This window comes from Anguilla anguilla, chromosome 19, assembly GCF_013347855.1.
Source record: "Anguilla anguilla isolate fAngAng1 chromosome 19, fAngAng1.pri, whole genome shotgun sequence".
In the NCBI taxonomy this organism is placed as follows: Eukaryota; Metazoa; Chordata; class Actinopteri; order Anguilliformes; family Anguillidae; genus Anguilla; species Anguilla anguilla.
In genome coordinates this window covers 11,782,661-11,791,873 of record NC_049219.1, presented here as the reverse complement: position 1 = coordinate 11,791,873, position 9,213 = coordinate 11,782,661, and positions in this window count along the sequence as shown.

Sequence of the window (9,213 nt, the reverse complement as noted above, 5' to 3'; positions counted from 1 at the left end):
AACATGTTTGGGACGGCACGGTGGTTAAGTGAAACTTAAGTGGTGTGTGGGCCTGCCTTGCAATGGATTGGAGACCTGTTGAGAGTACAATCCTGCATCTCACTCACTGCATGCTTGGATAGGCTCCAGACCGCGCCCGCCCCAAGGAATGTCTAATCACCATCATGCGCACCTGAAAGCGTTTCTGTGTTCTGTGTTCGTTTCCTGCATCTCATTCAGGTGTGTCTTGGGTGTCTGTGATCTCATCTTCTTCTACCCTCTGAAGCAGCCGTGTGTCTACGACGATGTAGGTGGCGCAACGGTATCGCCGTTGTCTTTCAATGCCAAGGTTCCCGGTTCGAGTCCCGGGTCCCCTTTATGTTTGTCTTGGATGTTTCACACTGTACGCTTTATAATGCTGAATAAGAGGTGGGTAGCTTGGGTGCTGGAGTGGCTCAGCGGGTAAGTGTGCCGGTCTCAGAAATTCAGAAATTCAGAAATTGTGGGTTCAAGCCCCACTCCTGCAATGTGCCTTTGTCTAATCCCTGTTTCTCATCCACAGGTCCTGATGCGTGAGCAGATCCAGACGGTGTCCGAGAGGGTGTGGCGGCGGCGGCAGCGGAGGCGGAGAGGTAAGTTGGGGGGGAGGGGTAGAAGGGGGGCGCTGGCCCCCCGGAGGAGTGGAGGAGGAACGGTGGGGGTGTTGGAGCAGGGGGGAAGAGAGAGGGGGGAGTCTTAGTTTGCTGGCCGGGCCGGCCCCCCTATATATAAAAATTATATAATATAGGGGGGCCGGCCCGGCCAGCCAGCAAACTAAGACTCCCCCCTCTCTCTTCCCCCCTGCTCCAGCACCCCCACCGTTCCTCCTCCACGCCTCCGGGGGGCCAGCGCCCCCCTTCTACCCCTCCCCCCCAACTTACCTCTCCGCCGCCGCCGCCGCCGCCACACCCTCTGGGACACCGTCTGGATCTGCTCACGCATCAGGACCTGTGGATGAGAAACAGGGATTAGACAAAGGCACATTGCAGGAGTGGGGCTTGAACCCACAATTTCAGAATTTCTGAGACCGGCACACTTACCCGCTGAGCCACTGCCGACCTCTGGCTCCAGGGCTGCAGAGGGTAGAAGAACCAGTGAGACCAAAGAGGCCCAAGAAAAACCAAATGGAACACGCGGGATCGAACTCACGAGCTTCGCATTCAAAGACATCGACAGTACCGCTACGCCACCAGTCAGGCAACAGAACCAAGGGTGCTGCATCGGGTAACAGAAGATGAGAACCCAACAACACAAGAATATCTAAAGTAGACGCGAGATTTGAACACCGAAGCTTGGGTTCCAAAGACGGCGACAGTACCATCGCGCCACCCGCAATCGAGCCGAGGCAGAGGCGTTTCAGATGGTAGAGGAAGATGAGAACAGAGAACCGCAAGCGAAAAAGAGGCCAAGAACAAGGCTCGAACCCTGAACGCGCTGCATCGCGAACCGAAGACGGCACCACTAGGCCACGGCGGCCGTTACGCTCGCGCCAGATTTTTAAATATTTTACTGTGCAGAACTGGAGTTCTTCCACAGGAGGGGAAGGTGAGACGCATTACAAGTGACACAGCCTGCTTCAGTTTTCATCGCGCAAAGGATTTCAGTTCTTGAGATGATGTGGTTAGCCTGCTTTTTCTTCTTCTACACATAGACATTTAGAGTCTTGGTTTGTAATGTTGTGTTGTGAATTATAATTTCTTTTTTTTCTTCACAAATGAGGTCTGAGTCATTTAGAAGTTTTAGGCAACAGTGAAGCAGAAAAACAATCTTGGGCTCCAAATGGCAAAGGGCGTACCATCCTACCCACACGAGGTGCAACCTGTGGCCCCAAATTATTTAATCTAAAAACAGGTATATTTAATTATTGTGCACTCTTAGCCATCTAATTAATAACAAATTGGGAGTTCCCCGCTCAGGGTAGTAAACATGTACAGGCAAACAGGCATGGTAGAGAGGGTGTCCCTATGTCAGATGATCAGACCGCTGTCACATCGCATCATATTGTGGTTGCGGCAGAGAATTGACTTATCCCCCTTTGTTTTGGCAATTTACAGTTCTTTGACAAAACGCCAAAAAAGTTATCAGTTTCCAAATTGTAATGCTTACAAGTTGTCCTTTGCACATGTTGGCATACACAGAAAATAGCAGGCAATCACATTCGTGGGTCGGTGATGATAAACAAAATGCATTATGGGTATCTAATCTGTACAGACACATCTTGAGGACGACACATAAAGGACTACACATTGGAATTCAGGCCCCTTTCATTAGTTTTTACACCCTTGCCATTGAGAGCCCAAGTCCATTCCTCTGCTCAGCTGCTGGACTGCTGTTACCTTAAACCCATAACCAACCAACGCACACACGCACTCACAAAAGAGCAGGCTACAGATTTAGGCTACAAAAACGTACTCATCCTGTGATCACAGTTATGTAACGGCGACTTTGCTACCCCTACTGCTGACCCTGTGCCTCTGTCACTCCCCGCTGATTTGGTGCCACACCCTGATGAGCTGCTGATGGCCTAATTGCTTCCACCTGCCTTTGGTCCAACATTGGCCCTGCTTTAGCTGAAGAAGGACATTCTCATCTGTCGAGTTGACGCTTGAGACACACAGTTTTCTGGCTTAACAGTTGGCGGTTTCTGTGTTCGCAACCTGGTGCGCCACTGGCTCGATTTACTGTCCATCTCATGGTTCATCATTGTGGAGGGAAACATGACTCAAGGGAAAGAAAACTTCAACAAACGAATCTCCTTCATGCACAGGTGAAGGTGACCAAGATGGGGTGGAATGACCTGGAGAACTTTGTCCAAAACCAGGTGCAGCGGGGGGGGGGCTTGTGGATGGCCTGTGCTTAGTGGGGGATGACGGGCCTACGTAAGCAAGTCAATACTTGCATAACCCCGTTTGTTTGAAGACCCAGACATACGTTGGAGTTCAGGCCCCTTTCATTAGTTTTTACACTCTTGCCATTCAGAGCCCAAGTCCATTCCTCTGCTCAGCTGCTGGACTGCTGTTACCTTAAACCCATAACCAACCAACGCACACACGCACTCACAAAAGAGCAGGCTACAAAAACGTACTCATCCTGTGATCACAGTTATGTAACGGCGACTTTGCTACCCCTACTGCTGACCCTGTGCCTCTGTCACTCCCCGGTGATTTGGTGCCACACCCTGATGAGCTGCTGATGGCCTAATTGCCTCCACCTGCCTTTGGACCAACATTGGCCCTGCTTTGGCTGAAGAAGGGAATTGTCATCTGTCGAGTTGACGCATGAGACAGACTGTTTTCTGGCTTAACAGTTGGCGGTTTCTGTGTTCGCAGCCTGGTGCGCGGCTGGCTCGATTAACTGTCCATCTCATGGTTCATCGTTGCGGAGGAAAACATCATTCAAAGCAAAGAGAACTTCAACAAACGTATCTCCTTCATGCGCAGGTGAAGGTGACCAAGAGAAGGTGGAATGGCCTGGAGAAGCTGGCCCAGAATCAGATGCAGTGGGGAGGAGTTATGGATGGCCTTTGCGTAGTGGGGGATGACAGGCCTAAGTAAGCAAGTCAGTACTTGCATAACCCCTTTGTCTGAAGACCCAGACACACGTTGGAATCAGGCCCTGGTCTTAAAAAGCCACAATCTCTGCTGGTTTTTGTTTTCACCCTCAAATCAGTACCCGTTTCAGACCCAAGCAACCAGGTGAAGTGAGCATGGTTCATCATTGTGCAGGAAAACATCATTCAACGCAAAGAAATCTTCAACAAAGAGAATCTCCTTCATGCGCAGGTGAAGGTGACCAAGAGAAGGTGGAATGGCCTGGAGAAGCTGGCCCAGAATCAGATGCAGTGGGGAGGAGTTATGGATGGCCTGTGCTTAGTGGGGGATGACAGGCCTAAGTAAGCAAGTCAGTACTTGCATAACCCCTTTGTCTGAAGACCCAGACACACGTTGGAATCAGGCCCTGGTCTTAAAAAGCCACAATCTCTGCTGGTTTTTGTTTTCACCCTCAAATCAGTACCCGTTTCAGACCCAAGCAACCAGGTGAAGTGAGCATGGTTCATCATTGTGCAGGAAAACATCATTCAACGCAAAGAAATCTTCAACAAAGAGAATCTCCTTCATGCGCAGGTGAAGGTGACCAAGAGAAGGTGGAATGGCCTGGAGAAGCTGGCCCAGAATCAGATGCAGTGGGGAGGAGTTATGGATGGCCTGTGCTTAGTGGGGGATGACAGGCCTAAGTAAGCAAGTCAGTACTTGCATAACCCCTTTGTCTGAAGACCCAGACACACGTTGGAATCAGGCCCTGGTCTTAAAAAGCCACAATCTCTGCTGGTTTTTGTTTTCACCCTCAAATCAGTACCCGTTTCAGACCCAAGCAACCAGGTGAAGTGAGCATGGTTCATCATTGTGCAGGAAAACATCATTCAAAGCAAAGAAATCTTCAACAAAGAGAATCTCCTTCATGCGCAGGTGAAGGTGACCAAGATAAGGTGGAATGACCTGGAGAAGTTGGCCCAGAATCAGATGCAGTGGGGAGGACTTATGCATGGCCTGTGCTTAGTGGGGGATGACAGGCCTAAGTAAGCAAGTCAGTACTTGCATAACCCCTTTGTTTGAAGACCCAGACACACGTTGGAGTTCAGGCCCCTTTCATTAGTTTGTACACTCTTGCCATTGAGAGCCCTTGTCCATTCCTGTGCTCAGCTGCCGGTCTGCTATAACCTTAAAGCCACACCCAAGCGCCCACACACGCATTCACGCACGTGCCAAAGAGCGAGCTACAGCTTTAAAACACACCAAAGAACTCAGACTCATTCTATCGTAACAGTTGTTATGCACTGGTGACGTTGCTACCCCTACTGGTGATCCTGTGCCTTTCTCTCTCCCTGGTGATTTGGTGCCACACCCTGATTAGTTGCTGATGGCCTAATTGCCCCCACCTGCCTTTGGACCAACATTGAGAAGGGAATTCTCATCTGTCGAGTAGACATTGGTGGCTGTCCTACCATTTCAGACAGACTGTTTTATGGCTTAACTGTCGCTGGTTTCTGTGTTAATCTGGTGCTGCTTCTTTTATGGTGTTTCCATGTACCTCTAATGTTCAGTTTCTTTTTATTTATTTATTTATTTTTTTAATGTGCGCTTTTGTTTTGGTTGCAGATTAGAGCCAGAAATCTGCAGAGGACCCACCATTTTGTTTATCCTCGGGAGTAAGAATAACTACTATAGGGGTTCATTCCAAACATTTTTTTATTTTTCAAATCCCTGCTTCTTTTCCTCGTGTCCCCTCCTTGCTGCATAGCTCCAGCTAATGGAGGACATGAGCAGGAGATGCATGGTTGAGATATGACGACGGAGGAATCGAGGGAACAGGTATTAGGTCAGGGGTCTGTAACCCTGGTCCTGGAAAGCCACAAGCTCTTCTGCTTTTTTGTTTTCACCCTAAAATCAGCACCCGTTTCAGACCCAAGCAACCAGGTGAAGTGAGCTAACTGTGTAATCAACTGCGCTAATTGATTAATTAAGTGCAGAATCTGTGGCTCTCCAAGACCAGGGTTACAGATCGCTGTAGTAAGCAAATGGAACATCCCTGCTCGATCAAGCGTCTGTTTGAGGTGACATCAGTACCTAATGACGCGTTGCGCCGCTGTATCACCTGTCACCGGGCTGGTATCAGATTGTAAAGTTATTTCTTTGCATTATTTTCAATGATTTCCGCCCATGGAACGTGACAGATGTGAAAATAAAATTAGAAATAGCATAGATGTTGTCCTTCAATTACCCTGTATCTAAGGTGTTCGACTAGCACTGCCTCAATAAAATAGATAAAATAAGCGATTGAAATGAATCCCTGGTCTGAGTAGTCTTCTTTAGGCTCAACTTTGGTCCACTCCTATCACACCCAGTGCCTAATGACTATTTGTATGCATTTTATATTGTTGTGTGTCACTTTGAAATAAACATGTTTGGGACGGCACGGTGGTTAAGTGAAACTTAAGTGGTGTGTGGGCCTGCCTTGCAATGGATTGGAGACCTGTTGAGAGTACAATCCTGCATCTCACTCACTGCATGCTTGGATAGGCTCCAGACCGCGCCCGCCCCAAGGAATGTCTAATCACCATCATGCGCACCTGAAAGCGTTTCTGTGTTCTGTGTTCGTTTCCTGCATCTCATTCAGGTGTGTCTTGGGTGTCTGTGATCTCATCTTCTTCTACCCTCTGAAGCAGCCGTGTGTCTACGACGATGTAGGTGGCGCAACGGTATCGCCGTTGTCTTTCAATGCCAAGGTTCCCGGTTCGAGTCCCGGGTCCCCTTTATGTTTGTCTTGGATGTTTCACACTGTACGCTTTATAATGCTGAATAAGAGGTGGGTAGCTTGGGTGCTGGAGTGGCTCAGCGGGTAAGTGTGCCGGTCTCAGAAATTCAGAAATTCAGAAATTGTGGGTTCAAGCCCCACTCCTGCAATGTGCCTTTGTCTAATCCCTGTTTCTCATCCACAGGTCCTGATGCGTGAGCAGATCCAGACGGTGTCCGAGAGGGTGTGGCGGCGGCGGCAGCGGAGGCGGAGAGGTAAGTTGGGGGGGAGGGGTAGAAGGGGGGCGCTGGCCCCCCGGAGGAGTGGAGGAGGAACGGTGGGGGTGTTGGAGCAGGGGGGAAGAGAGAGGGGGGAGTCTTAGTTTGCTGGCCGGGCCGGCCCCCCTATATATAAAAATTATATAATATAGGGGGGCCGGCCCGGCCAGCCAGCAAACTAAGACTCCCCCCTCTCTCTTCCCCCCTGCTCCAGCACCCCCACCGTTCCTCCTCCACGCCTCCGGGGGGCCAGCGCCCCCCTTCTACCCCGCCCCCCCAACTTACCTCTCCGCCGCCGCCGCCGCCGCCGCCACACCCTCTGGGACCCCGGCGGGATCTGCTCACGCATCAGGACCTGGGGATGAGAAACAGGGATTAGACAAAGGCACATTGCAGGAGTGGGGCTTGAACCCACAATTTCAGAATTTCTGAGACCGGCACACTTACCCGCTGAGCCACTGCCGACCTCTGGCTCCAGGGCTGCAGAGGGTAGAAGAACCAGTGAGACCAAAGAGGCCCAAGAAAAACCAAATGGAACACGCGGGATCGAACTCACGAGCTTCGCATTCAAAGACATCGACAGTACCGCTACGCCACCAGTCAGGCAACAGAACCAAGGGTGCTGCATCGGGTAACAGAAGATGAGAACCCAACAACACAAGAATATCTAAAGTAGACGCGAGATTTGAACACCGAAGCTTGGGTTCCAAAGACGGCGACAGTACCATCGCGCCACCCGCAATCGAGCCGAGGCAGAGGCGTTTCAGATGGTAGAGGAAGATGAGAACAGAGAACCGCAAGCGAAAAAGAGGCCAAGAACAAGGCTCGAACCCTGAACGCGCTGCATCGCGAACCGAAGACGGCACCACTAGGCCACGGCGGCCGTTACGCTCGCGCCAGATTTTTAAATATTTTACTGTGCAGAACTGGAGTTCTTCCACAGGAGGGGAAGGTGAGACGCATTACAAGTGACACAGCCTGCTTCAGTTTTCATCGCGCAAAGGATTTCAGTTCTTGAGATGATGTGGTTAGCCTGCTTTTTCTTCTTCTACACATAGACATTTAGAGTCTTGGTTTGTAATGTTGTGTTGTGAATTATAATTTCTTTTTTTTCTTCACAAATGAGGTCTGAGTCATTTAGAAGTTTTAGGCAACAGTGAAGCAGAAAAACAATCTTGGGCTCCAAATGGCAAAGGGCGTACCATCCTACCCACACGAGGTGCAACCTGTGGCCCCAAATTATTTAATCTAAAAACAGGTATATTTAATTATTGTGCACTCTTAGCCATCTAATTAATAACAAATTGGGAGTTCCCCGCTCAGGGTAGTAAACATGTACAGGCAAACAGGCATGGTAGAGAGGGTGTCCCTATGTCAGATGATCAGACCGCTGTCACATCGCATCATATTGTGGTTGCGGCAGAGAATTGACTTATCCCCCTTTGTTTTGGCAATTTACAGTTCTTTGACAAAACGCCAAAAAAGTTATCAGTTTCCAAATTGTAATGCTTACAAGTTGTCCTTTGCACATGTTGGCATACACAGAAAATAGCAGGCAATCACATTCGTGGGTCGGTGATGATAAACAAAATGCATTATGGGTATCTAATCTGTACAGACACATCTTGAGGACGACACATAAAGGACTACACATTGGAATTCAGGCCCCTTTCATTAGTTTTTACACCCTTGCCATTGAGAGCCCAAGTCCATTCCTCTGCTCAGCTGCTGGACTGCTGTTACCTTAAACCCATAACCAACCAACGCACACACGCACTCACAAAAGAGCAGGCTACAGATTTAGGCTACAAAAACGTACTCATCCTGTGATCACAGTTATGTAACGGCGACTTTGCTACCCCTACTGCTGACCCTGTGCCTCTGTCACTCCCCGCTGATTTGGTGCCACACCCTGATGAGCTGCTGATGGCCTAATTGCTTCCACCTGCCTTTGGTCCAACATTGGCCCTGCTTTAGCTGAAGAAGGACATTCTCATCTGTCGAGTTGACGCTTGAGACACACAGTTTTCTGGCTTAACAGTTGGCGGTTTCTGTGTTCGCAACCTGGTGCGCCACTGGCTCGATTTACTGTCCATCTCATGGTTCATCATTGTGGAGGGAAACATGACTCAAGGGAAAGAGAACTTCAACAAACGAATCTCCTTCATGCACAGGTGAAGGTGACCAAGATGGGGTGGAATGACCTGGAGAACTTTGTCCAAAACCAGGTGCAGCGGGGGGGGGGCTTGTGGATGGCCTGTGCTTAGTGGGGGATGACGGGCCTACGTAAGCAAGTCAATACTTGCATAACCCCGTTTGTTTGAAGACCCAGACATACGTTGGAGTTCAGGCCCCTTTCATTAGTTTTTACACTCTTGCCATTCAGAGCCCAAGTCCATTCCTCTGCTCAGCTGCTGGACTGCTGTTACCTTAAACCCATAACCAACCAACGCACACACGCACTCACAAAAGAGCAGGCTACAAAAACGTACTCATCCTGTGATCACAGTTATGTAACGGCGACTTTGCTACCCCTACTGCTGACCCTGTGCCTCTGTCACTCCCCGGTGATTTGGTGCCACACCCTGATGAGCTGCTGATGGCCTAATTGCCTCCACCTGCCTTT